This window comes from Cygnus olor, chromosome 4, assembly GCF_009769625.2.
Source record: "Cygnus olor isolate bCygOlo1 chromosome 4, bCygOlo1.pri.v2, whole genome shotgun sequence".
In the NCBI taxonomy this organism is placed as follows: domain Eukaryota; kingdom Metazoa; phylum Chordata; class Aves; order Anseriformes; family Anatidae; genus Cygnus; species Cygnus olor.
In genome coordinates, this window is record NC_049172.1 from 22,599,436 (window position 1) to 22,626,635 (window position 27,200).

At 35.6% G+C, this 27,200-nt stretch overlaps 1 protein-coding gene across 1 annotated transcript in view; it reads right to left on the minus strand.

Annotated features, from left to right (window-relative positions):
• The window catches only part of TENM3 (teneurin transmembrane protein 3), a 1,331,063-nt gene that overhangs the window by 1,266,783 nt on the left and 37,080 nt on the right, over nucleotides 1-27,200 (minus strand). Inside the window, 1 exon segment of the mRNA XM_040554455.1 lies at nucleotides 9,619-9,732. The gene's annotated coding sequence lies outside the window, so the exon portion shown is untranslated.

Below are 27,200 nucleotides of genomic sequence, written 5' to 3' on the forward strand. Positions count from 1 at the left end.
AAAAACAAGTTTGCTCTTAAACTGGGTTATGAAAATATGTTAGTCATATTAACTGCCTTTTTCTTCCTCCCCTCCAGATTTTTAATGGTCTGAAGTCTTTACTGGAAACCAGGTGACAGACATCATCAGAACTGTCAGACACTATTATTATACTGAATTCTTCATTAGAATCTTTATACAGCAGGCTGTCAATTGTAGAAAGTTATGACAGATACCCCTACAAACCATTAAATCCAGGATGTCTTTGGCCATGAAGCAGAAATTAGGATTTCTATTTTCTACTAGATTTCCTAAAAACAATTATATTTAGGAGGAAAGGAATGTTTAAGAAAGCAAACTCTATCAATGAACTTGTGAAATGAAGAAATAATAATGCTTAAAACCTGTCTGTAAGGAAACAGAAGCAAAGACTTAGGCAACCTTTGTCATAGCTAGAAATACTCTGTCCTGAGTTTCTAGTCATCAGGTCTGAGCAGCCTATTCAAATAATCACATATTATCAGCTCAGCAATAAAAATATGACACAACAGTGATTTGACACCGATAGAGAATTTCACTGACAGAAAGAAATTTTATCTTGGATTACATTCTTTCAGTCTTTTCTTCCCAGTTACTTATGATGCTGATTGGGTTTTTCATTCTGCTTTGTTTTGCTTTTCAGAGCAGAAGGAGAACAATCCATCAATTCTTCTGTCTCCAGTAGGAGACAATCCAGGAAGAGTCAGAAATGAAGTTTTTGTTTTAAAGCAATGGTAATCCCAGGATTTGCATTTCTTAAAAGAATGTGCAAACTCTATCATGTTGTACCAAGTAGAATATTACTTATTAGACTAAAAAAGGCTAATTTTATTCATTTCAGAATTAAAAAGGCTACATTTTTCATTTTAATCTAAGATATTTTTCCTTCTTTCCTTCCTGTCCCCCTCCCAATCCTACACATTTATTCAACATAGCTTTACCAGGTGCACTAGATAAAAGGGGAAAAATGTGAGGTATTCTAGGCTACTAAGCAAGCACTTATGCTGCAAAAGGACTATTAGAAGTTTATCACTCAAATATAATGGCAAACTGCAATTGTGAAGAGGAAAACTTTATTAAAATTTTGGCAGAGAAAGTTCACCTGAAAAAGAATGTAAGTAATGGAACTCAGTTACCAGTGATGTGTACAGTACCTGATAAAACATATGCAGCTACAGAAATAGATGTATATACAGATGCATATAGATGGACATAAAAATACATACATCTATATATCTAACTGTATGTGCACATATTTTTCACTAAATTATGTTATTTGTGCAACTGTTGGTACCAAATGATGCATGTCATCTAGATTTACTAGACTTTAAATACATACTCTCTAGTACAGTATTCCTAAGCCACTTTTTTCATCTTTCCATTTTCTAATTTCCATCCCTTTCAGGTGGAAATCGCTTCAGTAAAATAGATAATTGCTTCTGCTTTGCAATGTCAAACAGTTTCCCTCAGGTTATGGCAGTCTCTAAAATTAAGATGGGAAAAAAAATTCTCATTATCTTCCTCTCTTTCAAGCATTCTTTCATCTCACCCTCTTCAATAGTGTCCAGAGTTGTACTTTTCCTATTGTTTATTCTTTTCTACTGTTATTTTGTATTTAGTTACAATTTTACTTTCTGTCTCCTCTATAATCCTTCACCTTCAGCCTCAGTTTTGAATGTCAAAATTTTACAACGGCTAAAGAGAAAACTTAGAATATGCGGCAGTCCAATTGCTCAGCCCACAGCATTTTCAACACCAGTCATAAGTCTATTTTTGTCTGTTTTCTCCAAAAAGCCACTTTGGAAAAGTTCTGCTATATCTCAAAATGGAAAACAAAGGACTGTTTGAGACTACTAAATATACATATTTTTGAGATTTCAAGATATGTGTATATATATATATATAAATACATATATATATATATATCTTGAAATCTCAAAATGTATTAAGATAATGCCATCACTTATTTCCATACTTTTTCCATAGTCTTGCCTTGACTTTCAGTCCTTATTTGGCAATAAAGTTCTAAAATTGTAGCCTGCTTATGAAAGAAGACAAAGTACAGACTGACAAATAGTAGAGAATGACAGCTATGGTAGCTCTTGCTGCTGGGCTATCAAATTTTGAAAGCATCAGTGAAGTAACAAATCCTTCTGAGTCTCCTTTCATTGTTACCATTAAATTATACTTGTATGTCAGAAGGACTGGAGAACAGTTTTCAGCCTTTTGCTCAAGGAGAGCTCTCTTCTAGATTGATGTGTAAATTTTAAGCCCCTTTCAACTGGATAGAATTGCACGACTAGGATCTTTTGCTGAATACATATGATTTTTTTCCTTCAGTTTAATCTAACAACAAATTCTAAATCCAGATTTTGAAAACCACACACACACTATGTAAAAGCAGATACATACACAGATTCATATTTGTGAATCAGTGTGATACTTAATGCAAATAACCAAATCAATAAGTTATCCAGTAAAACTTTCAAACAGGTTGCCTAAGTATATGGTTTTCAACCCCCCTTCCTTTTACCCATTCTTTCTTTTGACATCACTTACGAAGACTGGGTTTTTGGTTCAGTCTGAATGCCTTCATAAAAGCTGAAGAGAGGCTAACATTCCTGGAACTGGCTCGTAAGACTTTTCTAATTTTTCTACTTGAGTAATCCACACGCATTTTGCTTTTGTTAACATTTTGGTTAATCAAATTATTATTTCTGTAAAAATGTTGTCACTGCAATGAATTACAAATTACAACAGCTTTAACTATTTGATTACTGGAAATATATAATGTAAAATATTACCATTTTAATTTTCTACTCTCCTGGCACATTTATACAGCAGAACTCAGCTCATATGATTATCATTCGATATTTTTTAAATGTGCTGTCCAGCTCTTTAAAATAATAGCTGAAATAGTTAGGTGAGTCCTATAGCACCTCCTTATTACATTATGCAAAAAGATTCTTTAAGAGAAAACACATTTAAGAGATTTTAACCTTTTTTTTTTTCAATTAATGAAGTCATAAATTCAAATACATGCAGCCAATAAAGGCATTTGAGTCAAAATTAGACTTCTAACTATTTGTAGACTACCAGTCAGCTTTAACCCATAAATAAATGAAAAAAATAAAATAAAAAGATAATGATATTAAGCTTAGATAGCAATTATTCAAGTACTCTTGTACAACCAGGAAATGAATTTATTTTAAAATATATGACAGCACAGTAAAACTCTCAACCTACCACATACAGGCATTGTCATTTTAATTTTCTTTAGTATGATTTCTCTTTGGTGATGTGACTTAAAATATTTGAAAGAAATAATTTCTCAGTTGTTTACATAGATGTCACTGTATTTAATTTATTATTTACACTAAGCAGAAGTAATGAGGCGATGAAACATTTATGTTTCAGTAGGCTTTCTGATTAGCCAAAGAAGTTCATTAAGTCGTTTCAAAGGATTTTTTTCAAAGTACTAGAGGCAATTACATTATGTTGTAAATTATTAACTTGTGGTTAATTGTTTTCTTACAAATAAAAAAAAAATGAAGTGTATAGTTATTTAGTGTGTGTTTAGTCTACATTTATAGATATGCACATACAGTGAATACTTGGTGTGTGTTTAGGTACTGTATTTATATAGTCCATATAGTGTATAATTATGTGTCTATAAAGTATATACTCAGAATTCGTGAATAACGTATAACCATTAAAGCATCAAATAAATTTAGTCTTTTAAAATAGAAATAAAATGTAATGTACTCGTTTGTATTTAAAACAGAAACACCACTTGTATTCCATATTCCCCAAAAGCTCCTTGTAATCTGAAAATTCTTTTACAGATGTAATGACTTCTGTATAAAAAATAGAAAGTACCTAAGCTCCTGTATTTCTTCCCAATAACTGTGATCCTAATGAAGACACACATTTCTCCACCCCAGACTCCTAAATTACTTAGTGTCTGTTCAGACAAGGCTCATGGAATAATTATACATTTTTTTTATCTTTCTTCTGGGAGGTGTGGCTTGATGTCTCCTAACTACACACTTAAATCCATCATCTGAATGCAGATTTATTCCACTTCAAGAATTTTTATATGGTTCTCTTATTTTTAAATACAGTCTTTGTGCTTTAAAAACACACATTAAAAAAAAATATGAAATAAGACTAAAGCAAATTCTGACTTCTAATTCAGTACTTTGTATATTCTGTGATTTGTAGTCATACAATTAAGGACACCAGTAAAATTCTGCTTTCCAGTGATTTTCAGAGCATCATGTTGGAACATACAGGACCATATAGGGGTGACCTCAGAAGAAGGGATGCAATATAATTTCAGATGCAGTCATCTCTGATCTCAATTACCATGTTTGGGATCACAGAAGCTCTAAGTGGTTGAAAGAAAAAGGCTGCATTGTTTCTTCCATTCTGTAGTATAAGAATGCCCAAAAGAGACATATTTCTAGGAGGCTTTCATCGAATATGTGGAAGTGATTGTAATTTTTTTAAGGTATAGCACACAGCCCAGTTTTGTTGATCTGTCACAGAACCAGCAAATCACCTTCCTGAGATCATGGCAGACCTCTGACAAATGCAATCTGGTGATGACAAAACATGATACTGCCATACCTTCTTAGAACTACTGAACTTAGAACTACTAGAAATCCTGTTCTTTGAAGTGGTAGAATTACCTCCCCCTAGACTCCCTTAACTGCTACAAGATCCAACTTTAACAGGTACTGTACTTTGTAAAATTGCAATGAGCTTAGAGAAAATTAAACAAAGTCTGTTGAGTCTGGGCCATGCTGATACAGCACCATGAGGCCTTCCCAGCGAAGGCACTCTATTTTATTAGAATCACAATATAAAATACAAGAAGAAAATACTTTTCCAGGAACTGCCTGCCATTCTAGTCGAAGGAATTTATCTCCATCACACCTCTTCTCTTTGGGAAATGCAATTTTATAACACTCTCCCCAGTTCACAAATACTAGCTTATTCACTAACTGCAGCGAACACCCTACTATCACCTGAAAAACTCTTTACCACTTTGCAGATACAGCATGGTAAAGACAATGCTACTTCCTTCCTTCATCCCCTTCTTCCTTCCTTCCTTCTCTCTGTTTTTACTTTTTCACTTTCTTCAAAATATTTCAGATCAACGACATAGTCAAGGCAGTTTTTAAAAAACCTGTCGTGGGTTGTATATGAGAGACTATAGAATATTTGAGAACGGCAAAGGAATGAGAGCAAATGTCAAGCCATTACATGCATAAGAAACTCTTCATTCTTCTGTAACTGACTGTGTCTTGTTTGCAACTCTATTGTGTTGCAGACAGAATGAGATAAAATAGTTTAAAGCCCTGTCTTCATTTAAGGATGCTTGGCTAATAGATTCTAAAGACATTTCTTGGACTTACAAGCTGCTTATTACATCCAAAAACTGGCTATGCAAGGAGGCTGTTACAGTCATGGAATATTGCTTAAATACTCTCTTAAAATCTGTCTTTACTCTCCTTTCCACACTGACATTATATTCACAACCTACACTCTTGAACCTGCTGCTGTTCTACATGAACATAAATCAGGATCTACATGAGAATGACCTCTTGATAAACTAAGTTGCTAAATTGGTAGTAGATTTGAATTGCAACAGTGAGAAGTCACGGCAAAAAAGTACATCGGAATGAACTTTAGCTGTTCTTTTAAGAATTCAGAGAACTGAGGATGAATATTCCCTAACTCAAGGCAAAGCAATAAAGAAACAAATTAGCAAGCACAATAGCCAGGGGAACAATAAATACGTCCAGTAAGTCAGACACAGTGCATATGTGGCTGATAATTTGATACCATGAAAGGGGATTACAAACTGCATTGGTGCAGTGAAACTCAAAGTTCCCAAGAGATTTAGTGCAAGCAACACAAGGTAGATTTAACAGTTGACAAAAGATAACAAAGAGAAAGCACAAATAGTGTCACAGATTTCAGAATACCGGAAGACATAATGCGGTATGGAATCTAACCACGGGCACATGGCATTGCTGTTAGTGTTGCTTAATCTCTACCCTTTCCAGCAGTAGTCTGCTTGGCAGATAGGAAAAAAAAATATTACAGACAGGCTATCTAAAAAAATAAATAAATAAATAAGAAAAAGCTTTAAAGTAAGCTTTGACAATTTGAAAAAAATCAATTCATGTGTCTAGATTCATACTTTAAAGAAATATAAATCCCTAACCTAATCTACTACAAAGTAGGATAAGAGATAAATCAGGTGTTTTTGATAGTCTCCTGAACTACTTGAAAGCTGATCTCTGTTGAAGAGTTAGATTATTATTGAGATGTGAATCTCACACATGTTAATATTTTATACTTCTAGGAGTAACATCTCAGGCTAGGCCTGACACAAATGGCCGAGAAATAAAAACATAAGACTTCCTAACAATTATTTGTCACTGCTTGCTTGGTTTCATTAACTTCTTCTGCCCTTTTAGTATAAAACTTACAGAGCTGACAGTCTTCCATGCTATAATGGAAAAAAAAATTAAAATTGGAAACAACTGAAACTAATTTTGTAAATTAAGCAACAGCAGCAAATAAACACAATAGTGACATTTATCACAGATAATAATGTTTTGATAAATATTTACCAAATAATGTTAAAAAAAAAAAAGATTGTTCAAGAAAGGAGTCATACATACATTTTCCACCAGCAGTTCCCATCATAGCGAGTGAATTTTCTTAAATGTTTCAAATGATAATTTTCTAAATTCCAAAAGGTTCGCTTAAACACCTTATCTTTGTCAATGAAAACAAACAAGAAAACCAACCTCCCAGACTTTTAACACATCGGCAATAAAGCTTTGTAAGAACAAAGTTATTTAAATGGCATTATCTGCTATTTGTCTTATTCTATATTGCCATTTTTTCCCCACTGAGTGCTAATAAGTGCTTGCTATTGAAGAGGTTTACATTTAACATCTGTCACTTGTATCCAGAAGTAGCACCTACAGGGAACTGTCAAATAGATTGTTATTCTCCTCTGTAGCGCCAGCAAATCTGTCTCACATCATTTACATACAGATAGTTATAGGCATTCATCATTTCATTATGCTGACTGCCTCACTATTCTAATGTATAATGTCTCTTTAATGAGCCTCAAAAAATACAATATTCCTTGATTTATGACTGCTTAACTGAAAAATTATACAGATTGACAAAAACTCATCATAAAGCATTTTTTTGTGTTCCCACTACCTTGCACTTTAAATTTAACAATGACTCTGAAGTTAATCTCATGATTTGTTTCTTTGACAAAAGAAATGATCAAATTTTAACTCACCAGACTTCACAGTCACTGCTATTTTAATATGTATACTTTCAGTTCAATGAGAGAACAGAACAGAAGTTGACAAATTAAAATCGATCACTTTTTGTAAAGAAATAAATGTATTGAACAATCTGTTTCAATATTATTATACGTCAATTACTGTAAGCTTCCTAACTTATCATGTGGAATACCGCTGTACCAGTCATGCACAAGTGACTCATAAATGAGCCAATTTACATGTTCAAGTAAATTGAACTATGCTTTATTGTGTGAACTTCAATTATTTCATACGCACAAATGGTTACTACTGAAAAACAGCTTTGCCATTAAAAAATACCGCATGCAAAAGAATTACAAACGTACCTAGGACAACAAACAGAAAGTTCAGAACAAAGGAGGCAAACCCTTGATTCACTTGACTGCACTCAGAGATTTTATGGAATTCAGTTCCTCCCTCTGCAACTCCACATACCTATAAAGAGCATCAGCATTCATCCAGGGTCATCAGCTTTTGACTATCCAAGCTGAAAAGGTTTGCAAACAGTGCTTAGCAGAACACTGACACTAGCCATTAGAATCAAGAATTTTCACTAAGCATGAAACTTTGTTTCTGACAAATCTACAACTGGTGTTTGAATGTTTTTAGTATGTAAAAAAAGTGTTAAGATGTCTGACATCTTTCCCATAATAGCGACACCTGAAACATTTTACCCTCCTCTGTATTCTCCACTGTCTAATATAGTTTGAATAATCAAACTGTATTACCATACAGTTGAACGCTGTAGACATTCAGTCAGTATGTGATTGTCTCTCTCCTCCAGTCAGCCATTCATTTTCATAGAAGTTGTAGAAACATACTACTGAGACCTTTCCCTCTCTTTCCAAATCTGCCCTCTTCAAGAAGGTTCAAATAAAATGAGTGAAGATATAAACAAATGAACACTGATATATCCTTACACTGCCTGATCTCCTAAGCATAGCTTCCTATTTCCAAATCATGAAGCCAGGCTGAAAAGCCTATCCATCCAATGTAGTAAAAATGCAGAGTTAAAGCAACAGATGGCAAACTACAATCCCCAGATTCCTCTGAAAAGTCAACTTTAAGCAAAAAATAATACAAAGTGACTTACAGTACTACTGCATATTTAAGAGACTTTTTCAGTAGATGCAGGTATTTTATGACAAAAAATAAAGTGCAGAAATTACACTGATCTATTTGACCCTGTGTCAAATGCCCAATACAGTAAGAATTCTTATTTCTTTTAAATACCTGTTTCAGTTACTTTGCACTGAATATTCCAGTTAACATCAATGTCTGAATTTCAATGATTTCAAGAAGTTAAACTTCTAAAAAATATAGGTATATTATCCCCCAATCAACGCATTATATTTTTATCATCCAGGAGAATTTGCAAGTCTACACATTTCAACCATATAAAAATGATAGTCTATCAAATAAACCAGTACAACATTCCCTTACATTCTTATTAGTTAATAAATCACAAAACTTCTATAGTGTTATTTTGTAGGCAAAATTTATAACTCTGAATCCAGAAAACTAGTATGCCAACTCAAACACCTTGCCTGAATACTTTGCAAATTCCAAGTACTTCAAAATACCCATTTGTTCCTATAATAATGAGGTTTATATGTCAGCTTGTACTGGTTCAGTTCAGTAAAGTTCAGGTCTAAAAATATTCAATAGTCACTTTACCAATCACAACAGACGCTCTGACTACCATTCTGACCATCTCAGAATTATCTTTCTGTGTTCCTTGATATAAATGTTAGTACTGATGTTGCAAATCTCTGCTATTTAACAGTAATTATTTTAAATGTGGAAGAGATTATAATCGGTTGTTAATCTTAGCGAAACAGAGAGAAGGTCATAAGCAAGAAAGTAAATACTGATCCCCTTATAGGTCCTTCATGTCATAATTCTATTTCTTCTTATTCTTGCCTTGTGATTTCATTGATACATGTCCCATATATAGTGTACAGAGTTACCACTTCTGAAAACTTGATAATACCATCTGACTCTCGATTTTCCTTTCTCAGTTTGAATTTCAGAAAAGACAGGCGGGAAACATCTGTCAGAAGATGTTTTAATCCTTCTCACTATTCTTTCAATATTTTGTGCACACATCAATATATGGCAGTGCTTCTTAGGTTGAATATTGAATTAGCCATTTTCTTCATTGAGTACTGAATTACACAGGAACCCAACAAAATTTTATACAATGTGTTTCACACTGATAGAGTCTACTTACAGGAAGGTGTTGCTGTACGTGAATTCAACACTTCAGGTGTAGTCTGCACATGGGAAGAAAATCCAGAGTGTATTCTGATCCTGTAATTAATTTTTTGTTTTTCTGGAGACACACCTAGGAAATAACACGTACAGAATAAGTACAATCAAATACAGAATATACCATAAACCAAATCATTAGAAACAAACAAACAAAGGATATGCTGAGCAATATTTTTTTGCAAAGTCCAGACTCTACTTTATCAATATGGAATTACCACATTATAGAAGACAAGAGTTTTAGCTTTGTCCTCATGTAATTCTGAGGTACCCAAATGATTCTAGAGTTCTTCAGTCTCATGGCTGGCAAGTAGATTTAAACAGGTGTTTTTGTTACACCTGAACAGCCATTTGGTGGTCTAAGAGCAGAAACATAATGAACACAGAGGGAAATGGCCCAGCCTTCCAAAACAGTGCAAATAGCTTTTCATTCAACATGAAGAACACCTGTAGTATACAGAATATGCAAAATAAATAGTTGTCTTTATTTTAACAGTAGAGTTGATTCATAATTCTCATTTGGTCTTTCAGCAGAAAGAGAAGAACCTTCTACTCCTTCTCCTGGTTCCTATTTATATACTTGGCAGAATTCTAAAAAGATGACTTAAGAAGTAATAGGCATAAAGTGGGCATGTTTACATGTCCTAGCATTTCTTACAGGAAGCAGGGTTCAGCTGGACCTTGCTTCAGACCTAGACCGGTACTGGCAAATGCCTGTCCAATCTCTCTTTAAATAGGTGTAGTCAATGCTCAAGGTTTCAAATCTGGAATATCCTCCAAATGAACAATCCAGTCCTGCAGTTAATCATTCTTACTTTTCAAAGACTTTTTCTCATGTCTTGCATCCAAGCTTTGCTGCAAATTAAACCCACTACTTCTTGTCATATCTAAATTGGAGACAGTGAACAGTTTATGCTGATCTCCTTGGCAACAATTTCATATATACCTACAGTCGTTTTGATTTCACAGGCTAAAGAAACATGTTTCTACGTCTTTATTGTATACCTTTAATAATCTGATGAATTATCAGTATGTACATACATTGTATTTTGGTGGAGTTTTTTGTCTTAAATGATAGACAACTTGGGTCTACAAGCTGTGCATGCTTACACATTAGGCTCCTCAAGATCCATGAATATAGGTTTAGCAGTTTCAGATAGTTTATCCCTTGTGCATCTGCTACAGATTATCAACCCTGTAAGTGGGTAGGTAGAAATTAGTATGCTATGCCTCAATTCGTGAAGGGTGACGGAGGCATGAAATGTTTTCAGATTTGCCAAAGGATGTCTGCCAGGCATTTTAACACCTCTTGAGCTCTGCTGCAGCTGATAGGAAAGACGGGCAAACACTTGCGTAAGGAAGCAAAAAGTCTGGAACTGGCTACACATGTAACAGAATGGCATGGCAAATACACTGTCCCCATATTCTTTCCTAAAGAATTAGAGGTGATTCCTCATCCTGTATTCATGGAGTTAAGTATTCCTACTTAGTGTCTGTGCTTGTTCTTGCCAAACTACATGTCTATTATTTTCTGTTGTTTATGGCATTTATTATAATTATTTTGAATGTGAATTCTGTCTTCTGACTGCAGCAAGAAAAGAGTCTATTCTGCTACATAAGGTTATTGAATAGTCCAAGACCTAATTCTTAAAGAATTCCACTTTTTTTTTTTTTTTTTTTTTTTTTGTCCAGTTACTGGAAAAAGAGTGACTGTGAGTAAATGATGAACACTTTTTTTTTTCCCCAGTACTTGTACACTAACTTTAGACCTGTCTCATCTAGACCACAGGTTCCTAACTTGCGTAAGAGAATGCTGTGTGAGATTATCATAAATGCAGTTTACTAAATCCAAGTTGTATCAACTCTCTTCTATGCCTTAAGGCTTGCTGCAATATTTTTGAGAGATAGGATGAGTCTGATTTGTTCCCTTAAAATCTCTGCTGGTTGTTCATGCTCACCATCTCTTACAGATGCTTAGAAAGAACAGTCTGATAATTTAAGGTCCCTCATAGAAATTCAGTTAATATGTACAATTCTTTGCATGCTTCTTCAGGGCACTCTGTCAGCTACCTTCTGAGCTTTTGAAATTTCACCATCCTTAAGTTCTCAAATATGTTGATACTACATACCTTGTAGATTTTTTTTTTTTTTTCAGGTGTGCATATCTTTTGGCTTCATAATTCATACAGGCAATTGTCTCTACAAAAAATCAAGACCTGAACAAAGACAATTCTTTGTTTCTCATTGATATAGCCTTGCAGTTAGATGATTTGCCCTGATTATTCTAAAGTACTGCTCATCCTAAATTCCAATAGCAGGCTCTTAATTTTCTACTACTTTCTATACAGTATTTACCCCACACAGAGACTAATGGAACATGGAATAAGTTATTAATTGCTTATGTTTTATTTTTAAGATGTGATGCAACTGCACATGGATTTTTCCCATCATTTCCTCTGACCTTTCAGTTAAGATTTCTTCTGAGTAAAAATACGTTTAGTTCTTTAACATGCAGTAATTTTCATGCACAGAATGGGTTTTCCTATTTTTTCAGTATGCCTAGAAAACAAAATGCTATGGTGTTGTTGGCTTTTTTTTGTTGTTGTTTGGTTTTGTTTTTTAATACAAATGATTGGTAAAATGGATGCTCCTACTTTGGGAAATCTGCAACAGCTACTGGGCCAAGTTCTTTAAGTAGAGAGGTACAGTGTATTCATCAGATTTCTGGTAATCTCCTACTTAAAGGTAAGAACACAGAAGGCAAAAACAGATGAATCTAAGGCCACTCAGATCAAGTGTCACATTTGCCCAGGTGCAGCTGTGCCACCTCACTGGGGAGATAACTCAGGCAGGTCTCAGTTAAACACATGTATGTGTGCATGTGTGTGCAAAGACTTCCCTGACAGCCTATCCCTCACTTGATCCACTTAAACTGAAATTCCTAGGATCACATTGTTTGGTGTTCCTTTACCCTGTCACAGGAATCAGTGGAGGACGTGGGACTGATCTGGCTAACTCCTGCAAGTTAATGAATTACAATGAATAAACGATTTTTTGTCTTTGTCTTCTGCATTTCTTCTGCTACTTTGCCATTCTAGCTCAGTTTTGACCTTCTGGTTCCTTGTTCCTCTCCTACCAGCTGTATGTGCTTTCTTTAATATTAGGATGGAAATAAGGGGCTACAACTTTCTGTAAACTTTAGTGTTTACTGTATACTTCTAGTGAGTGCAGGATTAAGAGCAAAAATATAGTTCACTGCATAAAGGAAGTTTAACACAAGAAGAATGCTCTGAATTCCATTCCCCCCACACACACACAGTCTTCTGGTTAAAGGAGGCCTTGGAACATTAGTCTTCTTGGCATATAAAAACAGTGAGAAATACCAGCTATCCCTAGCAAGAAGACTACATTAACACCTGTATCTCATCGTAAGCCCTAGATCCTTTTTTTTATTAAGACTTTCTCTGCCATCTCTACTCTGTTACACCCCACCCTTAACATACAAAATGACCCTAAGAAAAGTAGTTCAGCCCTGTAATGCCATGATAATAGCATCCCAGATAAGGTAGATCTATCAAAACAGCGTCAGAAAATTATCTGCTCATTCTGGTCTCCCTTTTTGCTTTATTCTTCTTATCTTCCAGCAGCACATCCCTGGGCTTTTACCCGACATCCCTCACAAAGTTCACAGTTAAATTAATAAATAAAGAAGAACGTCAAAAAAAAAAAAAAAAAGAAAGAAAGAAAGAAAGAAAGAACGAACCTCTTCCCTTTCCAAATGTGGGCTTTGTTAACTTCTCCTTTATTTCTCTTTCCAAAGCAAAATGTTAACCTGCCTGAAACCCTTTACTATTTCCTAAAACCTTTCCAGTGAGGACTCACCTCTCTCCCTTCTTTCCACACATGCTGCATTTTTCTCCCTCAGCCTGGCTCCTCTTCCCGCAGACAATGGCGGCAGGCCCCACATGGCCTCTCGTGAACCTCTCCCCTCTATGCACAATTTATGCCTTAGCACAGGGCCTACAAAGTATTTCTGAAAACGTCCCTGCTTCTTAAGAGAGTGCTAAACCCCGACAAGAAAAACAAGGTGCACAAACAGCTCTGCCAGCACTCACAGGGTGACAAATAATCCCGTGGGCAAAGCGGCTGGGCCGAAACCCCCTCACAGGGCTCACAAGGTCACCACATGCTTTTCCTGCCGTGCCATTAGCTGGCAGCCGCCATGTTGTGGCAGGGTCACCCAGCGCTGCTCCCGCTGCTGACCCCCATGCTTTTGGTGGGCTCCTGGCCCCAAGAGAGGAGACGTGGCCAGGCCTGGCTGTCACCGGGCTGTCACCGGGCTGTCACTGGGGCTGCATGTCACCGCTGCTGTGGGAGCACAGCCTGGCTGTAGGCGTGGCGGCCCATCACTGCACCACTGCCATCCCACCTGCAGAGCGCTCTGAGGCGAAGGTGGGGAGGCTGTGTGGAGCAGGGGGCCTAGTGGCAAGTGGTAAGCAAAAAAGCTGAGGTACTCCAGGCTTTTTTTTCCCCTCTCTTTTCACTGGTAAGGCTTGACCTGAGTCCATGAGCTGCCTATGGGAGTCTGCAGGCCTGAAGCAGTACCCACAGGAGAGGAAGCTGGCAGCTGTTACTGCAGGGCTGCTATGGTCTTTGAAAAGCCATGGCCATCAGGGCAGGGTCCTGATGACTTGCGGAGGCAGCCATCACACCCATCCTCAAGACAAGCAAGAAGCAGAACCCAGAGAACTACAGGCCAGTCAGCTTCAACTCAGTCCTTGCAAAGATCCAGATCTTGGGATTTTCTTCTTAAGAAGCCATTTCTTATCCAAGCAGCAAGCATGGGCAGATTGTGCCTGATCAACTGCATTGCTCTCTGTGATGAGGTGACAGGCACTGAGGACATCGGGAAGATAGTAGGTGCTCTTATCTACCTTTGCGATAGTCTTATCTACCTTAGAGATACTCTCCTTATCACCAAACTGGTGAGAAATGGGCTGGACAAGTGGACGAAAAGCTGGATGGAAAATTAGCTGGACTGCCAGGCTCACAGAGTTATTACCAGTGGTGCACAGCCTGGCTGGCAGCCAGTCCTTTAATGCCATCATTATCAGTCTGGATGACAGAAAGAGCTCTTATCCTGTTTGCGGGTGACACCAAACTGGGGGAGCAGTCAGCACACTGGATGGCAGGGCTGCTATTTCGAGGAACCTGAGCAGGCCAGAGGCTGACCTCATGGAGTGCAACAGGAGCAAGTGCAAGGTCTTACATCTGGAATGGAAACACCACATGCAACAAGACGGGACAGGCCACAGCTGCTTGATGGGGGCAAGCAGCTCTGCAGAGAAGGCACTGGGGCTCCCAGTGAATGAGTTGAACATGAGCCAGCAGTCATGCTGGTGAAGTGTAGGCCAACTCCATCCTGGTCCATATTACTAAGAGTGTGGGCAGCCAGAAAAATGATTCTTCCCCTTGACTTGTCACTTATAAAACAGCGCCTGGAGTACTAGGTCCTGTTCTGGACTCCCTAGTACATGAAGGATATTGGCATACTACTGAGTGACTCTGGAAGAAGGCCAACAGGATGATCAGGGGCCTGGAAAGCACAGTGTATAAGGAGAGACTGAGAGAATAGGGTCTGTTCAGCAGAAAGCTGAGGGAAGACCTTATTGCTTATGTACAACTACTTGGTTGGAAGACACAGAGAAGATGGTGCTAGGCTCCTATCATGGTGCACAGTGATAAGACAAGAGGTAACAGTCACAAATAGAAACATGAGACATTCCAGTTAGATATTGGGGCTGGGGGAGGGAGTGGAATTACCATGACTGTGGTTAAATACTGGAACAGGTTGCCCTGAGAGCTGTGCAGTCTGCATTGTGGGGATGCTGAAAACTCAACAGAACAAAGCCCTTCACACCCTCACATTATACCTGTTTTGGGCAGGACATTGGACTAGATAGCCTCTGGAAGTCCTTTTCAACCTGAATTATAATTCTATGGTGAAACCTAAAATTCTACTAAGTGTCACTTTATAGCATTTTTGAAAATTTGAAATGAAAAGGAAATGACATAGCACTATGCCATTTGCATATGAATATTTATCACTTATTTAAAATACATGTAAAGCTAAATTCCTTTTCAAATAGATACTGTTATCTGTAGTAGGTACAGTCGGGGAATGGATGACTGGTGTTTTGGAAAAAGTGGATGCAAAGTATAAAAAACTGTGTCATTTGTAAGTTGCTATATATTGCCTAGCACAATGCTAAAAAAATGCTTAGATTTCTTAGAAATACCTGTGTTGATGGCTTCTCACACTTGTTTCAATTATTTTCCGTGCAGATAATTAAGATAAGCCTGAGCTATATTTGGTTTGGATATATCATCTACAGTGTAAGTAATACATTTTCACATTTTTATATAATGAGATGGTCATATTTATTGTTGCTAGCATTTTTTTGCCTTTTAATATATGGAAAACATTACATCATTTTTTACAAGTATAAATACAGCTCTCTTGTATAGCGTATACTGTAGAAAACGTGGCCTCTGTAGAAAAATGATGTCCAATTACTATCTTAAAAATATGAAACTCATTCCCAATAAAATCTCAGAAAATAAATGTGAAACAGCATGAAACTGAAAAAAAAAAAAAGTACTCTTAACATGAAAAGTAGCATCTATCATTGCTGTTTGAAAATATCAAACTACTTTATTTGTGAAGAATATAACCGTCCTTATTGCTGCATAACTGAAAGTCACGTTTTCTGAAAATGTCTTTGATAGTAAGAAGGTTTTAAATGTTGACTTTGAAATTGGTAGGAGGAAGAGAGAAAGTGATATTTGTGAGATTTGATATTTAAATTATTGTTATATGTTGTCTTTGGAAGCCCATGTATATCACACTTAGATACCATAAAAATATTATATACATAATTCTGCAAAACTGTGTAAGAAGCCATAAAGAGTTCATGATGCAATTCATGCTGTCTATGAAGAGAGAGGTACAGCAATCACAATTTAATCAATATCTTGCTGTAAGCATAATATGAGAAAAGAACATAGTAAAAAGACTTGCCACCCAGCACCCAGAGAAGTTTGAACAATGCTTATTTGTAAACACTGTAAACACTTAAAGCTTAACAAAGCTAAAAATGTTTCCCTATATTTTTTTAATGAAAAAAAATAATTAAATCAAAAAAAAAAAAGGAAGAAAGTTTCTAGCCACTGCTTTCCCTTGTAGCCTGTAGCTTTCTCACAAAATATAGATGTTACTGGATAGACCCAAAATAGTACTCTGGAGAATGTATTTCACATATGGTATTCTGAGCTGTCTTTTAGCTATTAAACCTACAAGATGTATTAAAATTAAATTAATTTTTATTTTTAAAAAGTGAAGTTCTTGGTTACTGGAAGTTGCAAAGAAGAACAAAAATAGAAAACAGCAATTTTAAATATGTTGAACCTAATAGCACCTTTAAATTATGAAATAAGGCTTTGCTTTAATTTTACTTTAAAAATTGTTCTGATTTTTACCATGGCTAGCCTCTAATCTTCAAGGAAGTTCAAGGTACTCTGACAGAAGGAGAAACTATCCCTTAAAATATAGGAAAAAGAAAGTGCTGCAAATGATGATAGCACAGGAATTACAGTTGAGGTACAAACGTGTATAGGAACTGGTTAAATGTGTAGCTTTCATGTTTTAATGTTCATTACATTGTTTCGACTGAATGCCATTTATACTTACAATATACTTACTATAAGATAACTAAACTATGCAACCACTTTAACACAGTAATACTGCATTTCACTAACTTTTCCTTTCCTCTAAAGATTTTTGGGTGAATTAACAATATCCAAAATACTAAGCATAAACATCCTGATCTCACAAGAACTACAGTTATTTCACCTTTACTACCCAAGACCTTTACATAGCAGCAACAGTACATAATGATTTAGTCCACTGTGAGTGACAGGCCACTATTTCTGCTTTGACAGGATGTCACTGTAGTAGGTATGCTAACTATTTAATGCCTCTAGACAGTCTCTTATGGCCTTCACTAACTCAAAAAATTAAATTCAATTGTCTTCTTGCAAAAGTACTGATGACAAAATGTAATCTTATTATTACAAGAGAGAAAATGCCTAATGGTAGCTTATTTAGTAAAACATTTTTCTTCAGTGATTTAATTTATAAAGTTTCATCTTGCATGAATTATATTCAGTGCTTCAAAGCATAGTAACCTTTCAGTATTTCAATGGTCCTCTTTTCATGTACTGTATAAACCCTCAGAAGTGACATATCGTCAAACTGTCGAGAATCTACTTGATACATGTCAAAGCCTTGCTTTTCAGAACTAGTGAACCCAAACACCTGAGCAGTAAAAAAAAACACAGCAAATTTTTACTCTGTACCTTTACTATAATGTAGCCATGTATGACTACCTCAGCAAAGTAGTAATAGCTCTTGGCAAACAGCATTCATCTGGGCTGAAAAGCTGTCAGCAGCAATATGGTGGATGTCAATTAGAATAAAGTATGAGATGCAAACACATTTGCCAATTACATGCATTAGACCTCATAATGACTGATGTCACAAATGTAGTTTGGTGATAAATTATCTTAAGGACAGTAATTATATTTTTCTATCAGTTGAATGTACCCATTTTGAAGTTACAAAACGAAATCTACAGGAAAAGTCTCCCTTTAGACAACAGAACCAACAGGAATGTCAGGGGGTGGGCTTGTTTGCTTATTGTTTTGTTTGTTTGTTTCTCCCAGCTAGACACAGCCTGGGCTTCCAGGGAAAAAAAAAAAATTGCTCAAATCTTTTGATTATATGCTATTTATTTGTAAGGAAAATAAATGTATGTGGCATCTTTATAAAGCAAACACAGATTAATTTAAAAGACAGTTTTGAAATGTGTTGAAGAGACTATGGCAATTTAGATTGGAGAATAAATAAGTATTCTAAAATAGGAACTACCAAAAGAAGCACATGAATCCAAATAAGAAAAACATGAACCGGAACACTTAAGATGTGGAAGACGGCATCCAACAATGAAGAAGAAGGAAGGAGAATAGTGACAGAGACAGTAGCAGGTGCATACAAAGCTACTTAGCAGTATTTAGTATTGGAAATTTTTGGACTGACTATTTTCCTGAATGTTCAAGATTGCTCTCAGTGCTAGCTGACACTATACTGATCTTTTATTAAAAAATGTGAGATTTTATGGACCAGTTCATTAAAACAAAGTAGAATGGTAGAGAATGGTAGAAGAACTATCAGAAGTACATCTTGTTTAACCTTGGAAGGGGTAGCAACTACATCCTATCTTTCCCTCTTCCAAGGGGTAACCTTGGAAGAGGGAAAGATAGGATATAGTTGAGTTAGCAGCCTTCCAGTATTTGAATAATATAAAAATAGGTGGGTCTGCAGCCATCTGAATATAAAATCCTTTGTCCCAACTCTATTTAAAATTCAGCATTGATTCATTCAATCACACTTTATCATTCACAACATGAACTTTATGTGAACTGTTTCCTACTGACATGTCTATTCTGTTTCAAAGAATCAGTCAATAATAATCTAACATATTCTTCCAATTATTGGTACATTTCTCCATAACACTTTTTTTTCTTTTTTTTTTTTTTTAACTAATCTCTGAAATAAATTTATTAAAATACAAAAGACATTGTTTTGGTCAAGTGCCAGAACAGATACTCTGCTGTGTTTGTATTCAAATAACCTCCTGAAACTCCCTTGCTTAAACTGAATCCAGAGAAAAAAAAAGCTAAGAGATTGTATCTGATGTTCTGTTCCTGAGAGATAAATAACATTATTCCATATGGACATATCAACATGGATGATTTTGGGGAACCAGACCAGTGTTTTGGTGGGTTTTAGATGACTGCTCATTCTAGGTATTTATCTTACTGTTAATGCTCATTGTACGTTTGTAAAGGCTTTGGCAAAACATGATTGAAATGCACCAAACTAAAATCTGTCATTGTGACAAGTAAGAAGGATAACAGTGAGAATGGGAAGGAGACAGCTATTATTTTCCCCCAAAATCTGGAATTCTATTGGTGAAAGTAACAGATTCATTGTGCTCAGAGCTGTGCTGTGATGAGAGGAAAAGGAGATCAGATGATGAAAATCTAAACAATCCTGATTAGGAAATATTATGGTGAGAAGGGGAAAGGAGAAGTCAAGCTGATTAATGGAATGTGGATGTGTCTGCACATGCATTGGAGCCTGTGCTTTGAACATCCATGCTATCTCCAGAACTAGAGAAAACACTTCTGTCAGGTGCTCTGCTTACGCTAATAAAACCTTTTGAGGCTAAATTGCATTATACGGCCAAACTGATATATCAGTGCAGCACTCTACCTTATCACAGCTTCTTGTAATCACATAGGGCATTACTAACTCATGGCCATTTGACTCTTCTTCTGTCATGTGCTTTAATATATTCCATGGATTCCAGAATCACATATACGACTATGTGGGTGAGGAAATCCATTTTAGCCACTCTTAAAACTCCTCTATCATTCTTTTTCAAAATGCCATTAAGATATAGTCTGCTGGTGGCTATAAAAATGAGAAATCTGAAAATGACTGTATGTGTTATGTCTTGAAGCTATACTGAAATTCATTAAAGTTATCCAATAAAGTATAATCATTAGTTTCAGGTGTGATATATTAGTGCAACGCTTTGTCATCACAAGACTCTTTGTTCTTTTTATAATCTATCCCTATGAAGTTTTTACACTAGCTACAAAATTAGTTGTCTCAGTGACAGAAGGTAGGTTCTTCTTTAAGAACGGGGAATTTTGTCCTTTCAAGTGTACTTGCCTGATCAGGATTATGCAGGGAACATATGTACATTGGGCTATGTTTAGCTGCAAGGAAAGTATGAGTCAGCACAATCACTCTAAAATTAAAAATAAACATATTTTGACAATTAGTGCTTAGACTATGAGAAAATCTGTATCTTCACCAGGCATTACATTCTTGCCTAAAATGTTCTCGTTTGTTAACTCATAAGACCATGCACACTTTGTGTTAGTTCCCTGACTTTACATTAATCTTAGGAAGAATACATGCACATAAATACTGTAAAGAAAATACAAATCACATTAAAATCAAATTTATCTGCAGATAACACTTTCTAAAATACTTTAGAAAGCATATTTTGTATTTTTTATTTTTTACTGACTGAGAAATAGGTGTATTCATGTTCAATTAATTCTACATTAGCGAATTGGCTTGTATACAGGAAGTCTGTAAGAACACGAATCACTTCAGCAGAAACTATGTTTATGTTCAAAGTATTCACTTTTTGAAGGCCAGCTAAAACTAAATACTTTAAAAAAAAGATTCAGTCTTAGTACAAGAAAATTCAACCTTAATTCCCAGAGGTAAAAGATATAGTCCAATAGAGCTAAATAGACAAACTATATTTATTAACATGGATCTTAAGCACCCTAGATATGAACATAGAATCATAGAACCATAAAATGGTTTGGGTTGAAACGAACCTTAAAGCCCACGTAGTCCCAACCCCCTGCCATGGGCAGGGACACCTCCCACCAGACCAGGTTTCCCAAAGCCCCATCCAGCCTGGCCTTGAGCACCTCCAGGGATGGGGCATCCACAGCTTCTCTGAGCAATCTGTGCCAGGGCCTCACCGCCCTCTGAGTGAAAAAATTGTTCCTAAGATCTAATCTAAACCTACCCTCTTTTAGTTTAAAGCCACTGCCCCTCGTCCTAACACTACAACCCCTGGCAAAGAATCTCTCCTCATCCTTCTTGTATGGTCCTTTTAAGTATTGGAAGCCCACAATAAGGTGTTCCCAGAGCTGCTTCTTCTCTAGGATAAACAACCCCCACTCTCTCAGCCTTTCTTCATAGGAGAGGTGCTCCAGCCCTCTGATCATCTTCATGTCCCTCCTTTGAAGCCACTCTAACAGGTCCATGTCTCTCTTGTGCTGGGGACCCCAGAGCTGGCTGCAGTACCCCAGCTGGAGTCTCATCCTTCAGGTGCAGCAGAGCAGGAAAATCACCTTCCTCAATCTGCTTGCCACACTTTTCATACGATTGGTTTTCCGGGCTGCAAGTGCACACTGCCAGCTCAAGCTCATTTTTTCATCTACGAGTACATCCAAGTCCTTCTCCCCAGGGCTGCTATCAATCCATTCCTCACCCAGTCTGTACTGATGTTCTGGGTTGCTGTGACCCAGGTACAGGACCTTGCACTTGGCCTGCATGAGGTTTGCATGGACCCACCTCTCAAGTCGGTTAAGGTCCCCCCCAAACCTGGAAAGGTTAAAATTGCTCACAAATTTCAAAGGCATCTAAATTAGCTGCTAATTTAGTTGCTTTTTTTTTTTTTTTTAATTGTCTTACATGTGAATGTGATTAAGAAAGCAACCAGCATATTAGAATGCATTAAGAAGGACATGAAAAATTATATAGAAAAATGTCATAGTATTGCACTCATGGATCACGAATACAACCCAGTCTTAAAATTTTCAGATAGACAACCATGGAGTTCTCATAACTGACATTAAAGCTATGGTAGATGCAACATTAGACTTTATAGGTTTATCTTTATACCCAGAAGATACCCAAATAATGTGTAATTGCTGCAAGTCTCACTGAACATGAAACATTACCACTCATCACTCCAGTAAAGTGATTAAGCAACACAAAACCACAATCGTTTCTTCCTTCCCTTAATCTTTGGTAGTATAAAATAATTGATGTGAAAAAGTCATAAATCTGTAAACTGCAGACTGAGTAAATGATTGCTTTAAAAAAAGTTTATGTCTAACTGTCCAATTAATCCACATTTAATAAAAAAGGTAGGCAGGGATGAATCTATGTTTTGCCATGACGTGTATGACATTTATTAAATGGAGACTTCTGCTTGTGGGCCTGAAAAAGCTTTGTCTCTGCTCATGAGTTTTCTTGAGTAAATATACTAGAGTTTACTCTTTAAACAATGACATTTTCTAAATGCAAGAAAGGGTGTTTTTTTCTCTGTCACTATTCAGCCATGTAAGAGTACTTAACATTCTGGCACTTAATCATTCAGAGTGGAATTGGGGAGAGAAGGGAATAGCCTCTGATACTGGCATTACCTGCTCTCTGCATTCATTCTCTCAAGGATCTCTGATATCTTTCCCGTGATTTGGCCTCATTTTCAATATATATACACATTTTATTCGTCAGCCACACACAAATTGAAAATTCATATCATATTTGAAAATGAAGTCATTCAAAAAAAATCCCCTCGTAAATGTTCACTTCCTACCTCAATCTTCTAATAAAAATCATGACATGAATGCCTCAGAAAACATTGGATTTCAGGTATTTTGGTAGGAATACTTCCTTAGAATACCACTTCTAATACTTCTCACAAAGCATTCAAGCTCATTGATAATTCAGTGATGTCAAATTACACCTTCTCTCTGCTGACTCGTCTTCTAAAGTCAAAACTTTAATGTTTCCAAAAAATTCTTCTCACTATGCAGGTTCCTCTGCCAAATCAGATTAGAAACTTTTGTTTTCTGAAACGAACTAAAACAAACGAGTATCCTGCACATTACTTCCAATCTCTTATCTCACAGAACATCATTTCTTCAAGAGCCAAGGTTCATTGTGTTTGTTGATAATTTTTATGCAGTACCCCATTAAAATACTGGTAGGTTTTTTTAATTATTATTATTTCTATTTTTTGCGCATAGGTTTTGGTCTAATCGCTCTACACTTTTAACAGTCATTTCTTTCCATTGAGGAATCTTGTATTTCGATCAGGAGATAAATACTTTACATGAAACAAAAGATTTTGAAATGAACAAACATAATTAATAGTGAGTTCACATAGAGTATTTTCACATGAAAAATATAACACCTTGTCACTTATTCCCAAGTTTTTAATCCCTTAAGTGTATCCATACAGCAGAGCATACCACAAATTTCTGTCCTTGAAAAACAATCACAGTCCTTTGTGAGAATGCCTTTAACAGTAGGCATGTGATTACAATTGAACTGTACCATAAATACTGGCTATCTTTTAAACATTTTTGTCTGTATCTGCTTCTATGAAAAAGAAAGCCATGAGACTAAAATAGATTCCAAAAACCTGAACAAAGAACCAAGTTCTATGAAGTTCTATGAAATCCCCGTAAAGTGAGAAAATCTACTTTTTCAGTCCTTATTACCCCAAAAATGAGCACTAAATATATATATATAAAATATATTTTTAGATTACTTTAGGGTCCTTTAACACTTTTTGTACTAACGCAAATAGCATTACAATAAACTATTTTCTTGAACAGTGCAATGCCCTGAATTCTCCTCTTCCACATGATAGCAAGACAGTGTTCAAATTAGTTTTTGCAGGAGAGGAATCTTCAAAACATTGTTTCAAGATTACTACTACTTCAACATACTATTTCTACTTCTAAGTAAGAAAAGAAAAGACTGTTGGGAGGAGCTGTGGAAAAAAGCCTCAAAGACCTCTTCATATGAAAAGATAAATTTAAGTCCACTTGTCGATGTACAGCACGAACATAAAAGCTGTACAGTAAATCAATCCATGTAAAGAAAATGCTCAAAGCACAGTGAAAATTTCAGACAAATTATATTCTTCTTTTAAAACCAAATAAAGCTTTATTTGCAATTATTTTCTTACTTCATTGTACTTCCAAAATCAGTCACGCATAGTAGTAAATTCTTATTTAACATTTGAAGACATTTGATAAGAAGGTGAGGAATGTTTCTTGTATCTTATTTTTCATTTATATACTTTAATTCCTTATTTAGAACCACTTTGGTCATCAGCTACACATAACATGCAAGAACGTATAGATAAGAAACTTAGATATATGCTAATGACTTCCCTCTTAGCAATGTACAACTAATGCCAGACTGATAAACCAGTAATTTTCATCATATTTTGAAGAAACCAGAGAGAGTACACACATTCACACATGTATTAGAGAAATTCACTTAAATATAAAACACTACAATTTATTAGCACATTGACAAAGTATTTTTTTAAGGAAAAAATATGACTTATACCACAAATTTATCATCTCTAATTTCTAAAGCCATAGGAAATTCCTAGTTACAAGCATAACTGGCTAAAGAAAAACAATTGCCTGATATATTTTTCCTTTGATTCCAACATGCTGAATGATAACTTTGCGAATTTTATTTCCATGCTCAAAAACAAAAGCTCCATACATGGTATGAATTACAATTTTGTGTAACAAAGCCTCACTTTCTATGGCAATCATAACCTTTAAAGTTATAACAAAAAAATTATGTAACTTGTCAAAAACATTGTAATGACTTTTTTTTCCACATTTTGGTGTATTTGTTTTTGTTCCAGTATATTTACTTCTCCTTGCCTAAACTGGAAAAACTAGAAATCTAAATATTTGACATTCAAATCTAAATATTAGTTTGTGTTAGTTTTTATGTTATGTCTATTAATCTAAACATTAACAGGTCATGTTTGCCCATTTTTCCTACTCGCTCGCTGAATATAAAACGAATTATAAAAAACACCTACACATTTAACTGTTTAGTCATCATATAGTAGTTAATTGCATACAGTTGCAGTAGATCAATGTACCGCAAATAAAAGTACTTCAATCTCAAGGAAAATCTCTAATTGATGTTTGAAACAAGAGAACTGGCTGTACTCAAGATGTATTTCATCTATTCTGAAGTTGTTTCCTGGGCTTCTACCTTTGAACCTGTAATAAATCTCTCTGCCCTCAGTACCTCTTTCAACCCTACAATAGCTTGTGTACTTTTGGTCAGACCATTGTTGAGCTATGAATAGCATCATAAATATCTTAGGAAGAGATGTGATTTACATTAGCAGAGAGAGAGAGTTACTGCAAGATTTAATATTTCTACTATTAGCAAATCTTTTTGAAAGAGGCGATTTTTTATTTATTTATTTATTTATTTTTAAAGATTTGGCAGATCTTGCAGAATGAAAAAGGAGATCATAAATTGGATGCTCTTTACAAAGTGCTTTTGCTTTGACATCCTAATCCACTAGTTTCTACAGTATGTGCCACATTTGGCAGGTTAAGTAGGAAAAAACATTTTGCACACCAGATGTCCAACTTTTCTGATGGAAGTGTAATATATGGTTTCGGAAAAAAAGGTACTACCCCATTCTGAGGGATTTTTATATTCTTTTTATGTATTTTTATATCTTTTCAGAGTCAGGATTCTTTTAGGACTTTTCTCCTCTAAAATCCTTAGAAACAGGGAGATGAAAATTAGTTTTAAAGAGTTGTATAACCCAGAGAAATCTCGAACTATTCATATTCCTTACAGTGGTCTCATATCCTTAATTTCCCACTGCTTTTTCTTTTCTTTGGCTTTTAGTTCGAGAAGGAGTGTACATGTTGTTATTGGTTTTGATAATCTAAGGTCCAGTAATTTCTATAATGCTTTTTTTCTCTTTACTGTCATTGCTTTTTGTATAACCAATAATTTTTTAGGACAAGAATGACAGAACTGCTTTTAATGTCACTTAGAAAATAATTCATTAAGTAAATTTTCTGTATTCAGAAAGAATTGTTTGCCAAATATGACGTTTGTCCATGTTAAGCTACAAAATCAAGTCTGATTTAAAAACTCAGTAAGGAATATTTTGTTTCATGAACGTATTCTTAGATCTGCTTCCAATCTCTCCACAGTATGACTTCAGACAGCTTTTCCTAAAATAAATGCAATTTATCTGCTGTTAACAAATTATTTCTGTGAATTCAGTGAGTGGATTTCCTCTATTAAATAATTAGTGATATAGGAAGACAATTGGTTATACTCAAGGAAAAACATTCTGCTCTGAATTTGTGATTTTTATTAGTTCTTGTAGGCAGAACAGTTATTTTTTAGGGTCTAGTCACTAACATGACACAGTGAAATCGATATGAGTGTTTCTGTACCATAGCATGCAATATCAATAGATGACGCAATGCTGCTGGGTCATTTATCAATCATTATCCTTAATTACTACTATATTTTTAAGTAGTAAGCCAGTCTTCTGACCCCAGTAAAATCAGCTTCTTGTAAAGGTTCAGTGTGTCCTACTGAGAAGTTCTTTTCACAGGCGTCCAAAATAAAGTGTGCTGCCCATATGCAAATTAGTTTCAATATGTGCAAATCAGCATCACTCAAATCTCCTTTGATGAGTGAGTTAGAATATATAATACATCACAGTACTGTTTCTATGGGGTTTGCCATAAGGTTGGTAGGTAATGGGATGCCAGCATGAATAGGGAAGCATCCCCTTCCGTAGTTTCCCCCTTAGCTGATTGCTATTGCAAAGAGAAATAATTCCTAGCAGCCTCGTTGCCGTATTACAACCACAATATGCAGTACATAAAAGTTAATCTACAGCTAGAAAGCTACTTTAAACACGCATACGTAATACAAAGGCTGCAGGATTATTCAATTTATGAGTGGCACCAGAAGACAGATACTCGGTACAACGAAGC